Consider the following 12,324-nt stretch of genomic DNA (forward strand, 5'->3'; position numbering starts at 1 on the left):
ATGTATTAAGAACCTACTATTTATGAGGCGCGAGGCTCTGGGTTACCAGAGTGCAGAATGAAAGAGACATGCATAGTTCCTGACTTGGCCATGTTTCCAGTCAAGTTGAAAAGACAAACCAAAAGAAAAGAAATAAGTAAATAATAACATAATCACACTTGTGAAGTGTTCTAAGGAAAATGAATAGGGTGCAGAGATAGATAATACTAAGAAATTCTCAAAATAACAAAATGACTTTTAGATTTAAGTTGAAGGATGAGAAGGATCCAGGCAGTCCAACATCATAGAAAACAAGAAAAAGAAACAGTGTGAGTGAAGTCTTGAAATATGAAGAAGATAAGCACATATGTTAATGGTGCATAAAATGCTAATGGGACTGAGGATTAAAGCAGTAAGGGAGTCAGAGGGGGTGCCGAAGATTCTAAGTGGTGGAATTCCTTCAGTGGTTTGAGTACATGACCTGTCTGATTTGTATTTTATGGGGAGTAAATGAATTGGAGATGGACAAAATTGGAGGGATAGAGATCAGTAAGATAATTGCAACAGCGCAAGCAAGAGATGGTGGTAGCAGTGGAGGTGCAGAGTGAAAGAGACACAGAGAGATTGGCAAATACTTTAGAGGCAAACCGTAGTAGACTTACTGATGGATTGGATGTGGGCAAGTCTGAATATTTAGAGAAATCTAAATATTTGGAGAAATATGAATGTTTGGAGAAATTGAAGATGTTTCCCAGGTTTCTGACTTGAGCAACTTGGTCGATGAATATAAATATGTCAGGTAGGCTATTGTAGGTTCTAAAGCTTTGGAAAAGGACCAATGTGGTATGTTAGTTGGGATTCTTCAGAGAAATAAAACCAATAGGATAGCTATCTATCCATCTATATCTATCTATATCTATATCTATCTATATCTATATCTATAGATATATCTATATCTATATCTATAGATATATCTATATCTGTATTTATCTATATCTATTTATATCTATATCTATCTATATCTATATCTATCTATATCTATATATCTATATCATCTATATCTATATCATCTCTATCTCTATCTCTATCTATACTATCTATATCTATATCAAGAAAGAGAGAGGGAGAGAAGAAAGGTATTTATTATAAGATATTGGCTGAGAAGATTATGGAGGCTGTCACAACTCAAGATCTGCAGTTGGCATACTGAACCCAGGAGAGCCACTCTAGAGTTTTAGTCCCAGTCCGAAGGCCTGAGAACCAGGAGAGTTGATGGTGCACTTCATTCTGAAAGCCAGCAGGCTCAGGGCCCGAGGTGAACCGATGTTTCAGTTTGAGTCTGAAAACAGAAAAACAGAGATTTCTCAATTTGAAGGCAGTCAGAAATTGTCTCTAATTTAACTTTTTGTTCTATGCAGAACCTCAATTGATTGGATGAGAATCTCACACTGAAGACAATCTGTTTTATCTCGTCTACCAAATTTGATCAAATGCTAATCTCATCCAGAAATGACCTCATAGACACACCCAGAATAACATTTGATCAAATATCCGGGTACCTATTGGCTTAGTGAAATTGACACATAAAGTAACCGTCACAGCTAGAAATGGAATTTTGAGAGCTATAAGCATAGAGGCAGTATTTAGGCTGTGGAGACGGACAAGTTTGCTTAAGGAAATAATATAGAGAGAGAGCAAAGCAGAGAGCCTAGGACTAGTCCCTAAGGAACTGCACATTTTTAAAGTTGGAAGGAGTAGGAGGAACCAGAAAAGGAGACCAAGAAGTAACGTCCTGGTTCCAGAAAAACCTGAAGAAAGGGTACCACACAAGCCAAGAGAACCACCATTAGCTCCTCATTTCCTACTCAATGAAATTCAAATTTTTGAACCATTATTTTTTCAGATTATCCATGAACTTTCAGTCTTCTCTCCCTTTTCTACTATTGCTGTGCTCCAGATGACATTTTCCCCAGTGTGAGTGTACATTTAACCTTATTTTACTTTTCCTATGGTATATAATCTTTAAAAATTATGTGCAGGCATCTTATTCCTATCAGAAGTTCAGCTTTTTGAAAATTCAGATTTTTTTTTATTAGACTACACCCTTAGTATGTGGTGATGGCTGTAGTCAATGGATATCATCTTCGAAGAGATTACTTGTGCTACGATTTTGAGGAACCTAAAAATAGCATTTTCCAGACAACTTCCTGCTGGTTCCGTCTATAAGTTAGATTTTTGCCAAATAGAAGCAATAGCTTGACAACTGGGAAGTGTAAGTGAAGTTCAGGCTGTCTTCCTGTTCTTTTTTCTTTTGGCAAAGAGAGCTGTAATGTTAAACACAATAGTGGTGGCTGAACAGGCATTCCAACATCTAGACACAGGCTCTGTGGATGTTGCATGGCAGTGACAGCAGTCAAGGCTCTTGATCTCCAGAACATGACTATTACCACAGGGCTGTGTCTTTAATGATATTTTAGCGATGTCCATCTGACTTCTCTGACATTCCAACGGTTTTGTAAAAACTTAATTGCCTTTATTAAATCAATTTTTGCTCCAAATCCCCAGAGATATTTCTGTTTCATTCATTAAACTTTAACTAAGGGACACATGGTAAGGATTCAATTATAGAATGCTTGAAGGAATAAATAAAATAAGAAGCCAATTATGACATTGCTGTGATATTAGCTACAATGCATTCTTAGTCTTTTCTACTAGGCTCTGGGATGCTCTAAAATTCAAAGGTGAGAAATGGAGTCCAGATAATGAGACAAAGGCAAAGGAGCGAAGAGGAGCAGAACCTTAATGAGAGCTTATCTGGGGAGTCCACATTGGGTAGACCAATGAATATATCCACAGTGAGCTAAGAAAAGTTAATTCCCAGGAAAGAAGGACGAAGGAACTTATATCAAAAACTACTTTTAGAATATTTTCAATGCTCAACTAAAAGGAGTTGAAATGCTATGTATATTTTTCTCACATAACAAGAGCCTGAGCATTGAACATCTCAGATCTGGCTTAGAGGCTACACATCATTGGGCCCTAGCACTTTCCCTATTTTGCCTAGCTTTTTGCAGTGATAGCCTTCTTCATTGTAGTAAGACAGCTGTGACAGCTTTAAGCATCATGTGCTCAAACTACAAAGAATAAAAGCAGGAAAGAGAGGCTAAGACTTTCTTTATGCCACTCTCTTTTTATACCAAGAAGAAAAATCCTTTCCAGACCCTGTTGCCTACTTGCTCATGCCAACTTCAAGAAGGCTGAGCATCATCTGTTCTTATATAGAGAGAAATTCAGTGTTATAGGCTGAAGAGTGGCCCCTAAAAATTTATAGGTTGAAATCTTAACCCCTAGTACCTCAGAATGTGCTCTATTTGGAAATTGCATTGTTATAGATATAATTAGTAGGTTAAGATGAGGTCTCTCTGCAGTAGGGTGGGGTCCTAATCCAATATGACTGCTGTTCTTATAAAAAGAACACTATGTGAAGATCGTAGGTTAAGTTACCATAGCCAATGAACTCCGGAACCTCAGAGGATGCTGTGATAGATCCTTCATTAATGCCTTCGGGGGAAGAGGTATGGCTGTGCTGCCAGCTTGATTTCAGACTTCTGACCTTCAGAACTGTGAAACAATACGTGTCTGTGGTTCTAAGCCCTCCAGTTTGTGGTACTTTGTTGCAGCAGCTCTAGAAAATAAATACATTCAGTACAGTAAAAACGACATAGTTTTACTGAAATGTAATTAGTGATGTTTCCTCCAACTTAGATAATTAGTACAGAAAACAGATCTATAGTCAATAATACTTTTAAAGAATTCCAAAATATAAGGCAGAGTCAGCAAAAACCAGGGAATGTGTTTAACAATTTTTCTATGGATTTTTTTAAAATAGATTTTTAGTTCCAATTATAATCTTTATGGGGATAATTCTATTTTATGTAGTTATTCTGATATTTATTAATTGTCCTTGAGAATGAGGCCTGACAATACCATGTACTTTATCATCTTTGTACTGACAGTACACATGGAGGCAGAATATTTTGCTGAAGTTAAGAGATGTAAAAGATAAGTAACACTCATGCAGAATTTTTCGGAGAGCTGTAAATGATGGAACTATGAATTCAATTATGTGGTAAATCCAGATTAACATTTACTTAAATTTAGCAGCACACCTTATTTTTTCATTTCTAAAGGAGAAATTAGAAGAGACACAAAATTGATTAAGCAAAAACTGATTAATTAAAGCTGTTGTATTACAATGGCAAAATATATGATAAGATCTGGAAGTTTTCATGCCATCTTTTTTGGAAATCTAGAAAATATGTTATCTGTACTTAATATCAGAATAAAACCTAATGTCACCCAAGGAATTTATGATGAGAGTGTTTGTTGGCTTAAAAATAAATAACAAGTTTCTAAGTTTCAACCAAGTAACAAAACTTACGTGAAGGATTCACTCATTAAAAAAAAAAAAATCCACAGAAAATACACACATATTAGAAATCTACTAGTACATTTGAATGGAAAAGTCCTAGAAGACCAAGGTCAGAAAATCTTTGCTGCGGCAAAGAAAATGTTAAGTAATTCTGAGTAAAATAAAAACACAGTGCCGGATTTAAATGAGTTACAGTAAAGGCCTTTCATTGAACTTCCATACTTTCCTTTATGTGAGAGGAATATTATTAAGACAGTTTTTTGTAGCAACTTATTCACTTTATTGTCTTAATTTTTTTTCCCATCAGCTTAAATTCTGGATAGGCACAATAATAAAAGTAAAATGAAACAAGACTAAATTCACTTGAAGCTAATTTCAACTCTACAGTTTTTAACCTTCTACAAAGAGAAACTGGTGGCCGTAATTGCTAATAGGTGACCAGACAAGCTTGGATGTTTAATTCACACCCATGGCTCTGGCATTTCCCTGTAAGTCACAAAGAATTGTGGCTCTCAGGTGATTTGTCGCAAGTGACCTATGAAGGTCTTTTCCACCAGTATAAGAAACAAACTCATTCTTTCCAGCTCAGACATTGAATTCTGTGATGCATGGCACTGATTTCAAATCGAGTTCTTTAAACACCTAGTGGTTAGAACAGGATCAAGGAACATTAGACCCACTTAAAAGAGAGGTCTCTAAAAATGAACATTTTTGTTTAGATCACAACAGACTTGAGAAAAACAACAAACAATACAATAAAACAAAATGTGGTTGCAATGAAACAATTTATTTAGAAGTCTATTTGCTGACCCCTGGCTTCTACCCATTAGCTGGCATTTAACCTTTTTTTACAAAATGCATTTGGGCTGTGTATGGGTAAAAAGACCAAGCTATAAACAACAACAACAATAATAATGATAATAAGAAGAAGAATAAGGATAATAAGAATAATAATAAAAATAGTTCAAACTTTGCAAGCAAATTACTAAAAAGTAAAATCTTAGAAATGGATAGGGACCTCATAGATCCTTTAGTGCTCATGCGTAAATTCCCCAGACACTCTCCTTGAGCGTTTCCTCCAGCCTCTGCTTGCAAACATTCAGTGGGAAGGAACTCACCATCATAAAAAGCAGCCTTCTGAATTTGGGGGCAACTACCATTGTAAGAAATGTCTTTTCAATATTTACTCTAAATGACCACTTATATTTTCCTTCTACTGATCTAAGTTCAAACTTCTTGTCTCCAAAAAAATCTGATTCCTCATAAAGATAACTGACCTTCCAATATGTGAACTATCGGTAATCTTTTACAAGAGAAATATGCATTCGTTTCAAGATACTTCATTCTCATTTTTCTGAGCTTTTATCATACTTGGTTTGTCAACTTTCTTCTGAATGTCTGATCTGGCAGAATGTTCAAGATACAGAGTGAGGTCTTCTTGGTTGGGGATATCACATTTTGATTAATGCATCTGAGGCCCACGTTGACTTCAGTGGTGACTCAATCACCCTGCTGACTCACATTAATCTTATACTTGGCAAAAATGCCTCTAACATTTTAACCCAATTTATTGTTCAGCCTTGCCTCTCCCTTACTTCTTTGAACCATATGCTTTCTGACCCAAGCGCAGGATATCACATTTATCTTTATTAAATGTCATCTTCTTAGACTCAACCTACTGTTTTAATCTGTCAAGATGCTTTCGAATCCTGATTCTGTCATCCCCTGTATTAGTTATCTCCCTGAGCTTGTTGTCAGCCACAGATTTGATAACAGGCCTTCTTTGTCCTCATCCAAGTAAATGACTTGGAATGAGGACAATGGCTTGCTAAGGAAAGCAAGTGCAATGCTGCTGGCTGTCCTCCAAGTTGTGAATGCTGTGTGCATTTGAATTTCATTCAACCAGTTAAAAACCTACTCAACCACATTAACATTTCATACATGACTCTATCTCATATGTGAAGATATTTTGAATCTGGTCCCTACCGTCTTTCTTGTCATTATCTGGTCCTTTATTCCCAGCATTCGTTGCGTTCCAGTCAGACTAGCGATATTTGCTGTCCTTTATGGATACTGGGCTCTTTTCCCATCTCAGAACTTTTCTAATTTTTGTTCCCTTTACTTGAATTACTCTTCTATGAGATATTTGCATAACTGGTTCCTTGTCATTCAGACCTTAGCTCAAAAATTACCTCTTGAAGCAATGTTTCTCTACTTCCAATTCTCAACTATTGGCATTTGGGACTGGATAATTCTTGTGGGGGGCTGTTTCCCTCATTAATGTTTCATTATTCTTATTGTGCAAGTCTTGTATTTCTTTATTCAGTATATTCTAAAATGTGTTATTATTTTGATACTATTTCGAGTGGAATTATTTCCTTTTAAACAATTTCAAACATAATTATTTAAAATACTTTCTTTTAAACATCAATCTTTCTTACTGAGCCTCTTCAATTTTGATTGTATTGTTAATCAAATAAAATCGGATGCGGATCTTTTTTAAAAAACTTTCTATCAAAATCTGCCTGTGTATTTGTTGGATTTAAGACTGCTTTAGGCATTTCACCTGGGTATTACATTAAATACAAATAAATGCTCTCATTTTGCTTAAATGAATTTCTATTCTCCTTCCACTAATATAATTCCTAAAACAGAAATGCTATAAAATCACACTTTATAATTCTGTTCTCCCATCTCCAAGTAATACAGTGAGAAATCAAATTAAAATGCCTGGCAAGTATTCTTACAAAACAAAACAGAAGAAAAGAAGGGCAAAGATAATTTTTCTCTCATCTGATCTGGTACTGAATAGGCAAAGTAGAAAAAGGTGCCACGAGTCAACTGCATATACATGAACCTCCTGTCTGTTTTGGCATGAGAGTCAATTTAAGTGATTTTCCCCTCTTTTCTACTAATTTACTCCCTCCCTGAATCACTCAGTGGCCTCCTTGCAACAGCAAAATAAGACTGAGGCTGTGGAGTTTTCCATAGCTGCAATAAATGAACTTACCCCACCTCTATTTCTCATCACTGGGTTATTACTCTATCTAAAGCATACCGAAGGCAGGGACCCTGTCTTGTTCAATTTTATATTCTGCATGGCTTTCATTTTAATTATGGATTAATAAAACAGGTATAGACAAATGTGTCTCATTTGCTTTTTTTCCCCTTTGTTTTAGCTTATAAACTATTAACGAGCTTCAGTCAGCAACAAGAGAAATATACAAATATCAAGATAATAACAATTCTCTGCTTGAATCTTACAAATGAGTAAAATAAGTCAAGAAGAAAGCTATAGCCAGCATGTGACAATCAGTCTAAACAATTGATAATAACTTATTAGAGTTTAGATATAAATGTTAATGAAAATGGTTCAGATTTACAAAGAATCTTCCCCAGGTATTGAAGTACAGATTGGGTTATAGGCATTAGTGGACACCTGTGTAAGATAAATTGCCAGCCCAAATTCACTGAGACCCACACAACCATACAACTAAACAAACAAACTTTATCTTTAGCAATTTGACATTAAATTTTATTTATCTGGAATCCAGGCTCTGTGTTCTGCCAGTGTAGTTCATAAGCAGAATTTTATTGCAGCTACTTTTATGCTATGGCAGTTTGCATCAGTCTTTGAATATAATCACTTTGTTTAAAAAATCGTAAGTAAATAAATATGTACACATGTATACATATACTCATATATAATAAATTAATATCAATCAAAAGAGGGACATGCTTTGCCTCCTGAGAAAACCTATTGCATGAGCAGTATGCATGTTAATATACAAAGTTTTTAGAAGTTCTGCATTAAAAAGAACAGTCAAACATAGTTCGACTCATCATTTTATCAAATTATTTGACCATGGGTAATTTTATTCAAGTGACACATATTAATGTTTGTGTTTCATGAATAACGGCTTCTGGAACTTTAACGTGGAGCCATAGTGATAAGTTAAAGAAGAAGGCTGTGTAACTCTCCATGTAGTATTACAGCCTTTGCCAGAAGAACAAAACTATCATTATACAGATTTCAAAATGATTATCTTTAGCTAGAGTTACTTCCTTATTAATGCTATTTAATTTTTCTATATATCTTCTTTTAAAATAAAACTATATTTATAGTATAGATATAATAAGAAAAAATCAAAAGATAAGTTATAATCAAAAGGAATAACCTAGAATTTATATCTATACCTCCTTTAGAATATCAGGAATTGTACATTTCATGCCAATTTTTTATATACTACTTGTTTTAAAAATGAGATCCATTTGAATTCAGTACTCATCATTATGATGTATATATAAGAAATGTATTTTTTGGTTTTCATCCACAATTCCAGGCACATAGCTCCTAAAGCCCTTATAATTTTCTATATGAGAGCTGTAGGGACATCTTTAGTTATAATATTTAGTTTTGCCTTCAGTTCCTGAAATAGCTTCGGAGTGATAAAGGTAAAGAGAGTTTATTCCGTTAGTCACAACAAGTTCCTTTCGACCACACATGAGTTTATATTAATAAGGTGATTTTTGGATAATCTTTAAGGATAGAGATTGATTGACAAGTGAACCAAAGCCATGATCAGGGGTCGAAACTTCCAACTCCACCCGCAACCTCCCAGGAAGGGTGAGGGGCTGGAGATTGACTTAATCTCCAACAGTCAATGATTTAATCAACCATGCCTACACAGGGAAGCTTCCATAAAAACCCCAAAAAGATGGGGTCTGTAGAGCTTTCGGGTCGATGAACAAGAAAGTACCCAAATACCAGGAGAGTGATATACCCCAAACTCCAGAGGCACAGAAGCTCCTGTGCTTGGGACCCTTCCAGATCTTGTTCTATGAACTCTTCATCTGTCTAGTCATTTGCATCATTCAATAGTCTCTATAATAAACCACTAATCGAAGAAGTAATTTTTTTTTTCTGAATTCTGTGAGGCACTATAGCAACCCCAAGCCGGTAGTCATAAACAACCCCAAGCCGGTAGTCATGGGAACTCCCAATTTATAGCCAGTTAGTCAATAACACAGGTGATAACTTGGACTTGCAATCGGGGGCAGTCTTATAGGACTGAGCCCTTAACCTGTGGGGTCTAATGCTGACTACAGGTAGAAAGTGTCAGAATTGAGTTAAATCGTAGAAGACACTACTGGTGTCACAGAATTGCCTGGTATGGGGGAAAAAACCTCCACACATCTGGTGTCAGAACTGAAATATTAAGAATAGAAAAGCCAAACAAGAGTATTTTTTTTCTTTAAAAATCATTGATAAAAATGATTACAAAATTTAAAAGATTTTCTACTAACTACACATTTAGACCTATCTGAAGTTTTAATCCAGTACGTTCTCTTAAAGCAGAATGAGGAAAACTCCCATTCCATGTATGAGCACTGTGTAGCATCTAGAGAATTCCATGAGTAGTGTAGATGTTTACTTCCTTCCACCCTTTCGTTCTATGGTGTCATGTCAAAGGGATTGCTCTAACAAAACTTCAGGAGTTGGTTGTGGAAAAGTCATTGGAGCTGGAGGGAGGAGATGAATGTTTTGGTCCCAGGTTTGTAACCTGTGAGCAATATACTCTGGTCAGATTATTCATTCTCCAGGTGACACATATGGTAGTTTAAATGACAAAAGAAGCATGGCTGCAGAGAACATTCTTATATTTTGGTAGCATTCTCAGGGATGCATACTAGAGCCAGAGGCCTCAGTAACACAAGATAGGGACTCAAAGTATCATTATATCAGTTAAGGAGTGAATGATGGGTGTTCTGTAAAATGAGTTTCCATTCCTAGATGGAACATTCAAATATATGTTTGACCAGAGTACTTCCTCAATACCGAAATTACATGTAAAGGAACGGACTCCTATTCCCAGGAGTGGTTGATGGTCTTTACAACACCGTACTAGCATTTCTCAAGAATGGTTTTTGAGTGAAGCGGACATGTGCTGGAAACTTTTTGTGACGGTTTTATTTCATTTCTTGAGTAACATATGTAACTCAAATTATGTTACCTGACATTTCTAATTTGGAACAAATAAATCCCTTCAGTCAAGTTCTCATCAGGGTTCTAGCAAAGTGAGATGACCACCATAAAGAGCAATGCAGGACAAGGATGGAAGGGGTTGTGATCAAATCGATAATGTCATGTCATGAGAAAAAAATCATGGAATTATGAAACAATTCTCCACAGTTGAGGAAAAGTGAAATCAAGTCATTTCAAAGCTGACATAGTTATTTTTACGATCAAAGCATTTATAATTTATTTGTGAGATGTGGGGGATACAATCCTTATAGATTTTAAAACATCATAATGAGCTGAATTCTGAAAGAAAGATATACTTCACACTACTAGCGAAAAACCGTAAATAATATTACCTTTAAAGAGTGCCAAAGTAGGAAACATAAGAAGAATCAAATTTAATTTAGGTAAAATCAGGATATCAATGTCATAAATTCACTGAGACAGCCTGGATGAGGCAAACTTTTGAAGGTGAAGCGGATGTTACTTAATGATGCATTCCTGTGTATAAAGGGAGGAGGAGGCAGAAGAGGAGTGGGTGGTAAGGGTGGGTCTGGGCAGGCTGCCACAGTGGACAGGGTCCAGACTCGAGGCATCTTGGGAGAGGACTGTGTTACAAACGTCATGGTTTTTTCCAGCAGTAATTCCAAAATTTACATAACACTTTGCATTAGAATATATTATACTCAATCCATATATATACTTCTAGTATTAAAATGTTAATAAAGAAATAAATCACAACTATCATAAAAAGAGAAAGAGACCTAAAGAACTATTAACACGCACATACAATTGACATTTAATAATTTCATCTGCCTAGAGAGAAATTGAAACAGAACCTTATATAAGAACTAAATCAAGCCACATTGACTTTCAAAAAAGGATTTTCCCCCACAAGCCAGACTGTGTATAGTAAATTGAAAGCAGTATATAATTTTCATTCAAATACTGGCACAATTGAGAAATTTCACAAAACATAGTTGAATAAGTCATTTTGACATCTGCATCGAGATCTGAATAAGTCTACAGGCCCAATTCATTATGTTTTCTTAGGAGATGAGAATTATTTGAGAGATGGAGCTCATTGGTTCACACAAGATCCGCATGTGGCACATTTGGATTCTGCGGGGAAGGTTTACTTCATTTTATTTAAAATTTAAGAGAAGTGTAGCATTCAGCAGTCCCTTACATTTGCTCTAAATTTTTAGTTGTATTTTTTAATAACTATTAATTTTATTGGAAAAACGCTGGTTAACAAGCACAAAATAAAAGATACAGATGTAGTGTAAAAATGTACATACCTGAAATTTATGCAACATTGGTGACTTGTATCTTAACCTGTGAGACCTATGTACACTGAGGCTTTAAAAAGAATTCTCCTTTTGGCTCAAGGTGCTCATCAGCCATCTGGAACTGCTTCCCAAGCTTCATCCATTATGCAAATAATATTTAGTATTCGTCATGTTTCATCTACTGGTACTAATACATTCATGTTGGATGTTACAGCAGAAGCCCCTGAGAAGGCATTGCCTTTTCATTAGTCATTGGCTTGAGCTCACAGCTCATTACTTTTAATGGCCCTGTGGCGCTTAAGGTCACCGAGCTCCTAAGTGCTGCTGCCTAGAGCGTTACCAATAAAACCAATAAAAACAATTTTCTCTATTTAAGAGAAGCAGTTTTCCTATTTAATTCTTTTCTTCCTTTTATTTCAACTTTTTTTTTTTTTTTTTGTCACCGTGGAATTTCCATCACTTGAAAATAGATAATGACTATTTGAACAAGTGGAACTGTTTTTCAGAAATTTAAGTAAACAGAAGTATTTCTGAAAAGGGTTTAAAAAAGAAAATGCGTGTGTGTATGTGTGTGTGTGTGTGTGTGTGTGTGTGTGTGT

At 35.5% G+C, this 12,324-nt stretch overlaps 1 long non-coding RNA gene across 1 annotated transcript; it reads right to left on the reverse strand.

Annotated features, from left to right (window-relative positions):
- Positions 1–1,145: 1,145 nt before the first annotated feature.
- On the reverse strand, positions 1,146–11,857 carry LOC111737880. Its single transcript, XR_002779595.1, has 3 exons — positions 11,735–11,857; positions 3,484–3,664; positions 1,146–1,318 (listed from the first exon to the last, which is right to left on the reverse strand). It is a non-coding gene; the product is annotated as an uncharacterized LOC111737880 (long non-coding RNA).
- Positions 11,858–12,324: the final 467 nt, after the last annotated feature.

This window comes from Pteropus vampyrus, unplaced genomic scaffold (genome assembly GCF_000151845.1).
Source record: "Pteropus vampyrus isolate Shadow unplaced genomic scaffold, Pvam_2.0 Scaffold32, whole genome shotgun sequence".
NCBI lineage: Eukaryota > Metazoa > Chordata > Mammalia > Chiroptera > Pteropodidae > Pteropus > Pteropus vampyrus.